The 14,643-nt window shown below is 31.3% G+C and overlaps 1 protein-coding gene across 12 annotated transcripts in view; it reads left to right on the top strand.

The window, feature by feature from the left end:
• Window positions 1-14,643, top strand: part of PEAK1 (pseudopodium enriched atypical kinase 1) — a 254,328-nt gene that overhangs the window by 126,729 nt on the left and 112,956 nt on the right. For 10 of the 12 annotated variants that reach the window (XM_025040364.1, XM_025040363.1, XM_015597708.2 and 7 more), the window contains one exon: window positions 1,535-1,690. The gene's annotated coding sequence lies outside the window, so the exon portion shown is untranslated. The remainder of the gene's footprint in view (window positions 1-1,534; window positions 1,691-14,643) is intronic. The other 2 variants (XM_015597705.2, XM_025040360.1) reach the window with 1 other exon arrangement.

Raw genomic sequence — 14,643 nt, 5'->3', positions numbered from 1 at the left:
CCCAGTCATTTCATTAATTACATAAATATTGATGAACTAAACTCTCCAATTTAGAGTCAGGAATTTTCAGACTAGAGAAAAATATAAGACACAACTATCCCGTCTATAAATTACACGTTTAAAATGTGAAGATTTAATTAAACACTTTATGTCTCTTTATCTCTTACATTGTTGGGTAAGCTTTCAATGGCTATATTATGATGGAATACGTACAAGTCCAAGAATAAAATATTCACAAACACACAATTTTGGGGGCTGAGAAGAGAGAATGCAGGATGAATTATAGGAAGATAATAGAACGCTGCACTGGGAGAAAAGAGATCTGTGTTCTCATTTCAGTTTAGTCACCTGCCAAACACCTTCCCTTGGGAAATTACTTCACTTTTCTATCGCGCTGTGCTTTTCTAGGTTGCTAATATTTGTATGCCTATATATTCAGTTTTTTCATATTCAAAATTTAAAATCAGCATAAATTCCATTTTTCTTCTTCAGAGACTCATAATGGAAAGAAGACTTACATAATTTGAAGACTTACATTGCCACTGTGTAGTGATCCCAAGCATCATCATTTCATTTATATATTAGTGGTATATGTATATTCTTGGTATTATTTCTCCTACATACTGCTTAATGTTGTATACCACATTAAGTGATGAATATAAATACTCTAAGAACATTGGGTGTTGTTTTCATCATGAACAACCCAATTGTGTCGGAGTTAGATATTGCTTGATAGTGCACAAAAACTTCCTTTTTAAAATGCTTTTTCGTTGTCTTAAAATTTATTGAAAGATTCAGTTCTACAATACGTTAAGCACAATCGAGAATCATTTAAAAATAATCACATTTATCTTTCACTTTCTACTTAACTCTTCCAGTTATTTTCCTTGTAATTGGTGATATAGAGAAAACCAATTAGGGGTTGAGCCAGTTTGAACATACATATACTTGGTGCCCAAGAATCAGAAATAGATAGAAATTTATTAATTTAAGTGACATTTTTATATATCAAAGTATAAATACATTTCATACTTGAGCTTAAAGTAACACTGCAAAGTGACTAAAGAAATTTTTGCTTTTGGAGATATCTACTTACGTATTTTACAGAGGCTATATCAAATTTGGACATTGACTTTTAGAATTGGATTTTTGTAAAAATGAAGTAGCATTTAATATTTCTCATTAGATAGATGCTCTTATATTTCTAGCCAAAAAAAAAGATATACAACGACAGCCAAATGAAGTCTTAGAAAGTTTTAAGTGCACCAGTGTTAGTTTGATTCTTGTAAGTTCCTTGGTTCTTGGATATGTTATGTATAGTTCTTGAGTGTGTGAGGCTCTGTCCTAAGTAAGGAAGTTACTTCTTAAATAAATAAGACTAATTATAACTATTGAGTGAGGGTGAAATTAAGAATTTTCTAAAGGAAAAAAATGTCCAATATATTTAAAACTTGCTTACTCTCTAGTTTTGCTCTATTTTATTTTATTTTATTTAAATTATTTTATTATTTTATTTTATTTTTTTCTCCTGCAGTAAACATTGCTGTCTTCAAAAAATAAGGAATGAGAAGAGAGGAAGAAAGGACATCTTGGAAAGATCCAAACTACTTTGAAATTTTAAAGGAATGTAATGATAGCTGCTAAAACCACCTTTGTCACCATAATGGATGAGGTACTTCAAATTTAACTGGTAACCAGAATTCTCATATCATTTACATTTCAACCAACAACTTTAGATGACTTGAAAGGATTTCTTCTTAAATTTAAATATTTACCTTACACATGCCAAAATATAGATAAAACTGGTAATTTTATAACTTATTTAACATAGTCAGATTTTTAGTTTGACTCTTACAGTTCGACCCTGATATTGGTCAAAAGAATTTTTCCCCCTATGTTATGAACTTCCTAACATAGACATAGATAAGCATATTGGAGTAAAGAATATGGCATAGTAATGGTATAGTTATAGATCTATTCTTCACCAAATATTTTTTTTTTCTTTTATAGAAATAACTCAGGCAACATAAATGGCAGTATCCTATCATATATACAAAGGTTTTTAGCCTTGTTTTCTGAATTTTATTTCATGTTGTTTTTTAGTTTTCTTACTTGACTTGGTCTCTTGATCTTTTTTTCCCTTCATATCTGACATCTTATTTTTATTTAATATTTAATTTCTTCTTTGTCCCTCCTCAGAAATTTAAGTTAGGAAAGACAGAATAAAAAAGGAGATAGAAATTTGAAAAGATTATAAAATCATTTCTTCCTGTGAAATTGCAAGGACTCTTTACATTTCAAGTACAGCGTAAAGCAATTATAAAAAGATTTAAGATTCTTCATCAGTCTTCTTAAATCTCCTTGATCTTAAACCAAAGTTGTTTCAATGCATGTTTTGTAAAGATTCAAATTTTTGCAAATTTTTTACGTCATCCTAGTGAACAATTAGAACTTTTATTCATTGGAAGTCTATTAATCTAATTTTGAGAGATTATCTTTTGCTTGAGTCAGTGCGTTTTGGTAGTGAATTTACTAAAACTAGGTTTTTGCTTTGACATGCAAGAGATGTGAAAAATCAATCAAATACAGTTATCAGTTACTAGTCCTAATGATTCTAAGGAATGCAGGACCTATTTCAAGGAAATATTCAAATTGACAAGTGTAACCCAAGGATAAATGGTATATAATGAATGAATATTCTAATTACTGTTGCCTGTGCTAACATTATTAACCTTGATAAAAAAAAAAAATAACCTTAACATCGATTTTTTAAAAGTTCTCCAGTTATTGGTTAAACCTCTACCTATGGCATAATTAGAACTTTTCTATGTTCTTATCACTACCAGCCATGTAGCAGCATTTAGCCATTTTTAAATGTCCAGAAATTCTGTCTAGCCCTCAACCATTTAGAAAGTTAAGTAAAGTTGAAAAAGTTACTTTCAAAACAGCAGAAATAAAAGTGCTGAATGTTCACTTATAAGATAGTCACCAAATTTTCCTGTCTTCTGAATTAATGATTGAAGTTTCTTTACCCATCTAATTATATCTGATTTTATAATCTTATGTAACCACAGTTTCATTAATGACCCCCACAGAAACAGCATAGTCAAAATTTTTACCATAGCACTTTTACCACTCCTTATCAAACTTTTAATTCCATTTAAATCTATGTCTCAGATATTTTTGGTAACCATGGATGGAATCATTGAAATCCATAGATAGTGGGTATTTCTAATCATTAATTTCTACTTTTTTCACTTCCAAATTTCTTTTCAGTGTTATATTATCAAGGAATAAATTAGGTTAGATCTTGACCTCTCTACAAAATAAAAACTACATCTCTTCTAGTTCAGAAGTCATGTAACTCACATCCATGAGGTGAGCTCTTAAGCAGGAGTTTATTGTAGTTTACAAATATTCAGTACAATTTGTTGAAGTTGCTTCTTTACTTAGTGGTAGATAAGAAGAATGTCTTATTCTTAGCATATTCTCATTTCAGCTTTGTAAAATTATTCTCCTTTGAGATACATGTTTCTTTTGCAGCATCGATTTTATTTTGTCAGTAATTTATCATTGTTTTGATTATGTTCTTAAAGTGTTAGTTATATAATTTTAAAGATGACTTAATCTACTACTAAGTAAAGGTTTAGTTTTTAATTATATCAGTAGACCCACATTTTATTTGAAAGAGACTTAGAGAACAGAGGAAGATAGGAGAAATGGGCGGGGAAAAATGCAAAACTGACCTCATTACTCAGTGGTCTTCCCTTGAAATCTTACTTGCCTTCCTCTCTTTCTTTTATCCCCAGAAGATTCTTAATTGTTTTTCAGTCTCAGAAACTGTTATTGTCACTAAAAACTAAAACAGTAATGAATCCAGTTTATTTTAATGGCATCTTTGTTAAATTTATATGTAGTCTTTTTCAAATAGGTATTTATTTTAGTTATAGTAAACAGTACATTAACCTATCATCAACTTTAAGATAGTTCAACATATTAAGATTCAACATAATAAATATATTAATTTTCCCAAATTGATGTATAGGTTTAATTCAGTTTCTAAATTCTAAAGTATATTTATTTCTAAAAATTTATATGGAAAGGCAAAGGAATTGGAACAGCTAAAACAATTTTGAAAAAAAAAAGGAAGGAACCAGTTTACCCAATTGCAAGACTTATTATTTATATAGTCTCGGTACTCAAAACTGGTATTGGCATCAGGATAGACACATAAATCAATGGATTAGAATAGAAAACCTAGAAATAGTCCCACACAAGTATAACTGGTTAATTTTTTATTTTTCTTTTACAAAAATGTAAAAGCAATTCAATGGAGAATAGATTGTCTTTAAAGCAAAACTTTTTAGAAGAAAACAAAGGAAAAAACCTTTAGGACCTAGGGCTTGATAAAGAATAGTTAGATGTGACACCAAAGCATGATCTATAAAAGAAAATAAAATTGACAATTCAGATTTCATCAAAATTAGAAAACTTTTCTTCTGTAGAAGATGCAGTTAAAAGGATGAGAAGACAAACGAGTCATATGTAGACTATATAAAGATCTCTTAAAACTCAACAGTTAAAAAAATATAATCAAATTCGAAAATGGGCAGAAGACATGAGACATTTTACCAAAAAGGATACATTTTCTTTTAATATTGGCAAATAAGCACATGAAAAGATATTTAACATCATTTGCTATTACAGAAATACAAATTATAAGTTATCACTATATATTTATAAGAACAACTAAAATAAAAAATAGTAGCAATGTGAAATGCTTGTGAGGATGCAGAGAAACTACATTTTTCACGAATTGTTGGCAGGAATGTAAAATGGTACAGACACTCTGGAACATAATTTGATAGTTTCTTTGAAAACTAACATATACTACCATATGACATAGTGATCACAGTCTTGGGCATTTATCTCAGTAAAATGAAAACTTATATCTACACAAAAACATGTACATGATTTTTCATACCAGTTTTATTTGTAATAGCCACAAATTGTACCAACCAAAATGCCTTACTGTATGTAAATGGTTAAACTCTATACCATGGAATACTATATAAGCAATAAAAAGGAATGAATAAAACAGCCAGTCTCAAAAGGTCACAAAGTATATGATTCCATTTATATTACATTCTTGAAATTACAAAATTATAGTAATGGAGAACAAATTGGTTGTTGACATGGATTTGGGAAGTTTGAGGGGTAATTGGATGGGTATGACTATAAAGAGATAACTCATAGGAGATTTTCGCAGTGAGGGAATAGTTCTTATCTACACATCATAAAATGACATGGAATACACACACATTATACCAATGTCAATTTTGGTTTTGATATTGTATGGCATTTATGTAAGATGTGACTATTTGGGCAACTTTTTAAAGGGTAAATGGTCTCTCTGTGTACTATCTTTGCAACTTCATATAAATCTCTATTTCAAAATAAAAAGTTAAAAAAGTAACCCTGTCATAATTAGTGTGATTCAGAAAATTCAGTCCTGTAAAAAGTAGTCATTTTACTTCTATGTTAGTGCAATCAGTAGAGTGAGCTCCACAGGTACCTGGTTAGGAATTCTGAGGATGCAGCTTTGAGTTCCAGATTCTCCCTGTTCCATCTGGTGGCAGTTGTCTGCCTTGTCTTAAATATTGTCAGGGGTATTTCTAGGTTTTGTGGCAGGATGAAAGACTCCCAGAACAATCCCATTGATTCTAAGAATCTCCCAGTGAGCAACTATTTTATGAACCTAACCTGAGGAGATTGGGCTAAAAGAGTACTCAGGATCCTAAGATCTACCCTTCCGTTTCCTTGGGTTCTTGGGGCAGGAGGGTTGCTTGCCATTTTCCATAAAGTTTTTTCTCCCCTCCACATTATCACTATTTTTCCTCCACCACATGAACTGTAGCCAGGCCCCATTTGAGAACAGGAGTTGAATGAAAAACGAATGAATGAAAACTTGACAGCCAGTCACATAATATCTAAATATATATAATCAAATGTTTTACTTATTTATAAGTATTTCAGTTTGTTTAGTGTATCTTAATTTAATAAGATTTTGCTTAAGAAGAGTGTATCATGTACTTCATAAAAAGCTGGGTAGTATAAAGAAAAAGAAAAGGATAACAAGAAAAGTTATTTCATCCTTGCTTTCTAAACCAACACCATAAAACTTAAAATGATCCTATGGATTCTTTTGGAGAGAACGTTGATAGATTATCTGGGTTATACTCCTACTTTCTAGTGGGAAGATCATCCTACCTGACCAGTGGAGTAAATTTTATGCCATTTTACATATTGACACATCATACATTTAGTTGGGAAAAATAATATTAGCAATGAATGAAAAAAAATTTAACCTTGTGTTAGATTTATATGGTTTGTGTATATTACAGCTCTCTTGGCTGTAAGTATGTCATTGTGGAAAGTACAGGGGATACAAAGAAGGGTACAGTGCAAGTCTTGTCCTTAGCGGCTCACTATTTATCAGGGCAGCCAAACATAAACAGACAGTATAGCAGTGCATCTAGTACTTAATGAAAGTGTGAGTAGTGAGTTGTGACAGTGCTTTTTGCTGCCTGGGAGGGGTGAGAGAAGGTATTCTTTGTGCTGAATGTTACTGGATAAAAAGGAGTTTACTGCCAGGGAACAAGCTAGAGAAAAAGAATTCTAGGCAAAGGAAATAACGTGCAGAAATATACTTACATCCTCTAGGGGAAAAAAAGTCAGACCTTTAAAGTTGAGGTTATCCAAGATATTTTGACACTCTTGCTTTACACAAAAAGAAATGGAAGCTCTTGGAGGCAAATGTACTTGCCTAATATTACTCAGACATTACAGTATCACTTCAAGTTTTTTTTTTTCAAACAATATAGATCAAAATGTATTTTGGTCCGATATTACTCTACTCCAAGAAACAAGGTCTTCCTTATGTTTACTGTGTTTATAAATCTGCTTTACTTCCAAGCAAAAATGTAAACAAGTGTTGTTATATCTCTTTAAAATTTTTTATTGTGAAAATTTTCAAGAATTCAAAAAGTTCAAAATAATATGAAACAGACATTTGTTATCTCACCATCAAGAATTAATTTCATGGTAAGATTTTGTCATTCATGCTAAAAGGAAACAACTTAGGAACAGTTGTGATCTTTTTTGGATCACTCTCCAATCTCATTACTATTCTTCTTCAGAGAAAATGCTTTATAAAGTTGAATATATATTCTTATATGTGTATTCTTAAACAATATGTAGTGCGAATGATATTCTTTATGTATATTTCACATCTTCCATTGGCATGCGATATTCATTTAAATCTATTTTTCATCTAAACTCAAAATAAAATAGAGCACAGAAGAGCAGTAATCAATAGTGGAGATTTGCTGTCGTGTTGTGGCTTTGTTCTCTTGTTATCTTCTTGCTACCTAAAGTGCCACTGTCTTGTTAAATCGGCATTGTGTTTTGGAAGAATGTAATTCCATCATTCAGTAGGTTTTCAAAAATATATTTTTAAGATTTTCATAGGGAGAACAATTATTCCTGTGGGCTTACATCTGCTCTAACATTAGATTTTAAAAATTCTATACTACTGAGATAATTTTAACAGAAATATTCTCTAGTAGAGTCAGATGACCAAGAAATGACTGTATCGTGGTAGAAGTTCTCCCTTTAAACATGCATTGCCAGCAAGACAACGTACTATGTATGTAGTAAGAAGCCAGTCATGCTGTATGAAAAGAGTTAGCCTTCAAAAACACCATGATGAGTTGATCCAGGAAGAGGATGTTTGTCTGAATTTTGAGAAGAGCTTTAGAAGTCCTTTCCCCAAAGGCCTAGCCCTGGCATTAGTGATGATGGAGGAAAAGATGGGAATCTGCAGCAATTGTGAAGGAGATGATTACTGTGGATCTTAAGAACAATTTTTACCCGTTGAGTCATTGTGCCAACTGTAATTAGCAGTAAATGTTTCAAGTTAATGGCAGTTAGCTGGAATGCCACCAAACATATGAAGCGATCGAAGAGCATAATGAATTCGAAGATTCCCCATGTTACTATTAGAAGAAGTGAAATTCACGTACCACAGTCTTATAATAGTGGAAAACAGAAAATCTGCAAAAATGTTTGTAATAAACAAGCCAGTTATTCTCAACTCCTCTGGTACTTTAATTCAGAAGTAATTGTCCCCATGTAATAGCAACAGAACAAGGGAGGAAAAATAATTAGTATTATTATTCTGGCTTTTATGTTTTGAAGATTAACAATTCTGATACCAGGTTACAGGGAAGCTTATCTGAGAATGCCAAATTGTAAAATGAAAAGACACTTGGTCGCTAAGAAACTCATTTTTATTGGAATCAGTCCCAGCTTTTGTTTCCTCCCATTGATTTGTCATATAGAAAGGAAGGAAAACATAAAACATTCTGGTGCTTAGCCTCTCTGATGATATGTAATGGTCCATTGTATAACTGTGCTAAAGCACAGGTAAGTTTCACATGAAGGATGTTTTAAAGGAAACAAGTTGTGGATGCTTTGTTTAGATACAAAATGGAGAAATGCACAGTCATTATCTTTATTTCCAGATATATTTCTTAACCGTTAATTATTCTATATGCAATTGCCCATCTGCCAACAAAGAAAATAACCAGGACTCCTGGAATCTCATGTATACCCTTCCAAAATCATCAGGCAGGTGTCCAAGTTTAAAAAAAAAAACAAAACAAAAGGTGCAAAGACAAAGGTACCAGCCACAATAGATAACCTACTACATCTCCGAAGAAGGCTATAAGCAAAAAAAAAAAAGAAAGAAAGAAAGAAAAAAAAGGAAAGCGACAAGAGTTGGCAAGAATGTAGAAAAATCGGAACCTCTACATTGCTGGTAGGAATGTGAAATGTTACAGCTGCAGTGAAAATGTTAGATGGTCCCTTCAAAAAGGTAAACATAAAATTACCATATGACCCAGAAATTCCACTCCTAGGTCATAACTAGTTGTGTAAGGGAAGAAAAAGAAAATGAAAGGAGTGCACATTGAAGAGGAAGAAATAAAGCTCTTTATATTTGCAAATGAAATAATTTTCTATGTAGAAAATCCAAAATAATCTACCCCTCAAAATCTGATTTTTGACAAAGGTGCAGAATGAAGAATGATTAGTTTTCAACAAATGGTACAGAACATTTAGAAATAAAACTAAAAAGAAACAAAAAGTCCTTTAATCCATTAGCTTAATAAGCACCCTAATATTCACAGAGCATTGTGTTAGAGGGACATTATAAAAGTCCCTTGAGAGAATCATATGAACAATAACAAAATGGTGATAAGTGCTATTGTAGTGGTGCCAGGGAAGCCTAGTGGAGAGGAGTAGCTAATAGCTACAGTCATCTTTAATGGACTTCTCTTGCTAGCCCACTGTGCTCTTGAGTGCACTGAAGAATGTTAATTGATCCACTGTCCCTTTCAATACTTTGAAAATTGTTAATTTGATATCAGAAATCCAATATGAGATCTCTCCCATCTGCCATTTGAATCTGTGATAATTACCTCAACCTCAAAGAATAGACAGAGTGAATGAAGAAATCTGATGTAGTTTCCTTTTATCTTTTTTGGGGGGCGGGGGGTGTCATTCAATCTGCTTTTAAATGGTTAGTCTTTCTCGTGCCTTTAGTTGCTAGCCATTCTGTGTAGTGTCTATCACACAAGGAAAGCAGCAAGTGAATTTTTTCAGACTGTTAAAACTCTGTAGGAATGAAAGATTTTTTTTCCATAAAGGATTCTCCATGATACTCCATACACATGGAAAAGAGAAACTGGAGTTGCATATTATCACTTTGGCCAACTTTTGTGGATTTCTAAGGCACATTCTCATCTCTCTTGGAAGGATTATTTATTGCAACTTGTATTCACACTTTCCTTAAAGCAAGTACTACTTTTATTCTCCCCCAGTTTTCTATCACATAGCAAGAATGTTCATGGAAATTGCTTTCCCATAAAAAGAACTATGCCACCTACTCTTAAAATGCCACTCATTAAGAAAACCATTGATTGATTTTTCCTGGGGAATAAATTAGGCTTTACTCTGAGAGTGGAAAAAACAATTTGACGTAAAGAATGAAGATGGCAATGTGTTATGAGGAAAATGTTTATGCAGTTGCCATGGCAATAGCATGTAGGCATTCAAACCAGGAACTTAATATCTCTGCATGTGCCAAATATAAATCACATGAGTTGCAGTCATTCTCCTTCTTAGTTCAGATTTAGTCTGACACATGTGGTTATGAAAACTATGCTTCTGACGTAGCATATTTAGTTAATATTTGCAGGAAACAGGCAATACAAGGGACTGCTACATTTTAATATCATATTGAGCCATAAAAATAAAATTAGGGGACATAATTCTCAGCAATGAGTTCTGAAAATAAATAGTGTACCAGGGTTGGGCTTTCTTTTGGCATTCATAATTAACAGAACTAATTAATTTTTTTAATGAAGGCCTAATTGGTACTAGCTAATTGTGAGTGATGTCAAATGCTGAAAATGCATAGTTTGAGGCTTTATTTTAATGTATATGATTTCATTTCACAGGTGGAATAAAACATACCAGGCAGTGTTTCTGATTTATTTTTATACTTCTCTGTCACAAGACATCAGTTCGCCTTCAGTTTTATGGTTTATGAGTAAGGCATGATAGAAATTTAGAAAGAACATATATGAATTTTGTAGATATGGAGAATTTGACGAAATTTTCCGGAGCCTGAACTTCTTCACTAATTCTAAAAATAATACATAAAATGCAAACCTGACCTGCAGTCACTGCCTTTTAATGGGTACACAAATTAGTACAATAAGAACATTTTAAAAATGATTGGAATGTGTTACATTTATAGAAAATAGGGTGCTACCCACTTAATTTCAATACCTCATGTTTTACACCAACATTGTTAGCCAATTCATCACCCATAAGTTTATCATTACCCTGTATATATTTTCTCCTCACTTAGATTTACTCTTAAGACATATTATGTACTTTGTAAGCAGATAGCCTGGAGACTTAATGTCTTATTAAAGCAATAATTGCTTAAATGCTTCAAAAAATATAATAATAATTTAATGAGACAAAGTAGTTACACAGATGCAATAATGGGAAAGCTAATCACAGAGTTTCAGATAAGGTAAGTTTTGAGTCAAAATTTAAAAGACCTTTCTGAGCATTTTGATATATATCAAAAGTTTAAAAAATATGTGTATCTATACAGTTTAGAGATAAAAATGTTTGCAAAGATTAACATAGGAGGGTGTTCACTAAAGCATGTTTATATTAGAGAAAATATAGAAAAGGACTTAAACATCAAAATATAAGGAATGGATAGTTTTAGGATAAATTTAGAAAATGAAAGAATATACTGCCATTTAAAATGATGTTCTAGAAGAATATTGATATGGAAAAATATTCATGATATATTGTTCAATGGGGAAAAAAGCAGGATTTTTATTGGACTTGTATTAAATCTGTACATCATTTGGAGGAAAATTGGTATCTTTACTATTTGGGTCTTTCAATAGATGAGCATAGTATGTCTCTTCACGTATATAGGTCTTTGATTTCTTTCATTAGTGTTTTATCATTCTTAGCATACAACCGTTGTACCTGTTTTCTTAGATTTATACACAGATATTTCATTTTTTTTTTTGGAGCTGTTCTAAAAGGTGCTTTTAAAATGTTGGTTTTCGTTTGTATATTGCTTGTACATTGAAGTGCAATTGATTTTTGTGTGTTTACCTTGTATTCTGCAACCTCACAGTACTCAGATTAATTTTGAGGCTTTTTTTTGCAGATTTTTTGGGATTTTCTATATACACAACTTCATGTCATCTGTAAATTGCCACAGTTTTATTTCTTCCTTTCCTTTAAAAAAAAAAAAAAAGGATTCTTTATTAGAGTAATTCGGTTCTTGGTTAGAACCTTTTAGATTTGTGCTTGCAAACATTTAACATGGGGGTGGGCATAGGGTAGAGGAACCAAGGGCAACACACACGATCCTTCCTCAGCTTCTGAGGGCCTAGAAGAGGGCTCCAGATGGGAGTTTCCACTTTCCAATCTATATGCTTCTTATTTCTTTTTCTTGTCTTATTGCACTACATAGGACTTCTAGGATGATGTGGACTAGAAATAATGGGAGTGGGCATTCTTGCCTTGTTCTCTATTTTGTGCATGTTGAAGCAGTGTTCAATTTTTCATTATTAAGTATGATGTCAGCTTTAGTTTTTGTAGATTCCATTTAAGCATATTGAAGTTCCATTCCTAGTTTGCTGAGAGTTTTCATATGGGTGTTAGATTTTGTCAGATAAATCTTCTATATCACATTCCTGGGATGAACTCCATTATTTGTGGTGCATTATTCAGATATTAATTAGGTTTAGTTTCTTAACATTTGTTAAGGATTTTCATATTTATGTTCATGGGAGATATTGGTCTACTTGTGAATGATTTATTGATTTTTTTTTTCTTTTTGGTACTGTTTTGCCTGATTTGGGCATCAGAGTAAAGCAGATCTCATGAGTTGAAAGAATTCCTTCTTATTCTATATTGTAGAATAAATTGTCTAGAATTAGTGTTATTTCTTCTTTAAATGTTTCATAGAATTTGAAAGTGAAACCAACTAGTCCTGGTGTGTGTGTGGGATGGGAGGGGCGGGGTGGAATGAACTACAAATTCAATTTCTTTTATACTTGCAAGGATATTTAGGTTATCTATTTTATCTGAGGTGAGTTTTGGTAGCTTGTGATTTTTAAAGTATTGATCTATTTTATCTAACTTGTCAAATTTAAGTGTGGAGTTGCTCCTAGTGTTCCTTTTTATTACCTTACCTAAATACCTGCAAGGTCTGTAGAGATACCTCATACTTCATTCCTAATATTAGTAATTTGGTGTTTTGTATCTTTGGTCTTTTTTTGTCAGTCTTGCTAGGGATTTATCAATTTTATTTTTAACATTTAAAAAAATCAGGTGAAAGTTCTATTGTTTTCCTCTTTTCTATTTTACCTATTTCTGCCCTTAGTTTTACTATTTTCTTCTGCATGCTTTGGGTTTATTTTGGTCTTACTCTAATTTTTTTTATGGTGAAATCTTAATGTATTAAATTACTGGTTTGAGACTTTTCTTTTGTAATATAAAAATTTAATACTATAAGTTTCCCTGTAAGCACTGCTGTAGTTGCATCCCACAAATGTTGAAATTTATTTTTGTTTAATTCAAAATATATCCTAATTTCCCTTGAATCTTTCTCTTTGAATCATGGATTATTTGTTTAGACAATTTCCAAGTATTTGAAGATTTTCTTATTACTCTATTATTTCTATTTTTTTTTGTTTAGAAAATATTTTTTACAGTTTCTATTTTTTAATTTTCTTAAGATTGTTTTCGTAACCTAAGATATGGTGTATTTTCCATGTTTCACGCACACTTGAAAAGAATATATATTCTGCTGATGTAGGATGAAATGTTCAATAAATATCAGTTAGATTTAGTTGGTTGATTATGTTGTTTAGCTCTTCTATATCCTTGCTGATTCTCTGTCTACTGTTGCTTACTGAGAGTGGTATGTTGAAGTTTCCAGCTGTAATTGTGGGTTTGCCTAATTTTTTTTTCACATTTGTCAGATTTTGCTTCTTGTATTTTGAATCTTATTAGGAGCATATACATTTAGAATCATTATACCTTTTTTATGAATTGATATTTTTATCATTATAAAATGTTTCTCTTTATCCCTGTTAATTTTCTTTACTTTGAAGTCTACTTTGGTAATATAACCACTCCATCTTTATTTTGATTAGTGTTTTCATATTATACTTTTTTCCTTTTTTTGTTTAGTTACCTATATTATTTACAAGAAATACCAAATAAGTGGGTCATGATTTTTTAATTCTACTCTGATCATCTCTTTTAAATATTGTGCTTATGCTATTTGCATTTAATGTAATTGATATTTTTTAATTTATCTACCATTTATTTTCTATTTTGTTCACCCTGCTTTTCATCCTATTTCCCCTTTTCTGCCTTTTTAGTACATCTTTTGGTCTTCCATTTAATTTACTTGTGTTTTTTTACTATATGTCTCTGTTAGAAAATTTAGTAGCTGCTCTAGGGATTACAACACACACATATTAAACTTTTTACAATCTACTTAGAATTAATATTTTACTATTTCAAATAATATAGAAAAATATAGAAACCATATCATTATATAGTTGTCTTTATCTTCCTCCTTTATGTTATAATTATCTTATTTTTATACCACATGCATTGAAAACACCATCAGATAATCTTACAGTTTTTCTTTTAGCAGTCAAACATAATTTAAAGAATTCAAGAGGAGAAGAATCATCTATTCGGATATTTACCATTTCTCCTCCCTTTTTATTTCTCATTTTCCCAATTACTTTCTGATAGCATTTCTCTTTATCTGAACAAGAGGAAAAGTAATTCTTTTTTTTTTTAATTATTATTAAGTTTATTGGGGTATCATTGGTTAATACAATTATATACTTTTCAGGTGTACATTATAATTTGACATCTTTATATTCTATTGTGTGTTTACCACCCAAAGTCTAGTTTCCTTCAGCTACCATATCTTTGATCCCCTTT

This window comes from Pteropus alecto, unplaced genomic scaffold (genome assembly GCF_000325575.1).
Source record: "Pteropus alecto unplaced genomic scaffold, ASM32557v1 scaffold38, whole genome shotgun sequence".
NCBI lineage: Eukaryota > Metazoa > Chordata > Mammalia > Chiroptera > Pteropodidae > Pteropus > Pteropus alecto.
Note: the sequence above shows the minus strand (reverse complement) of the source record. Positions and strands in the feature narration are given on the sequence as shown.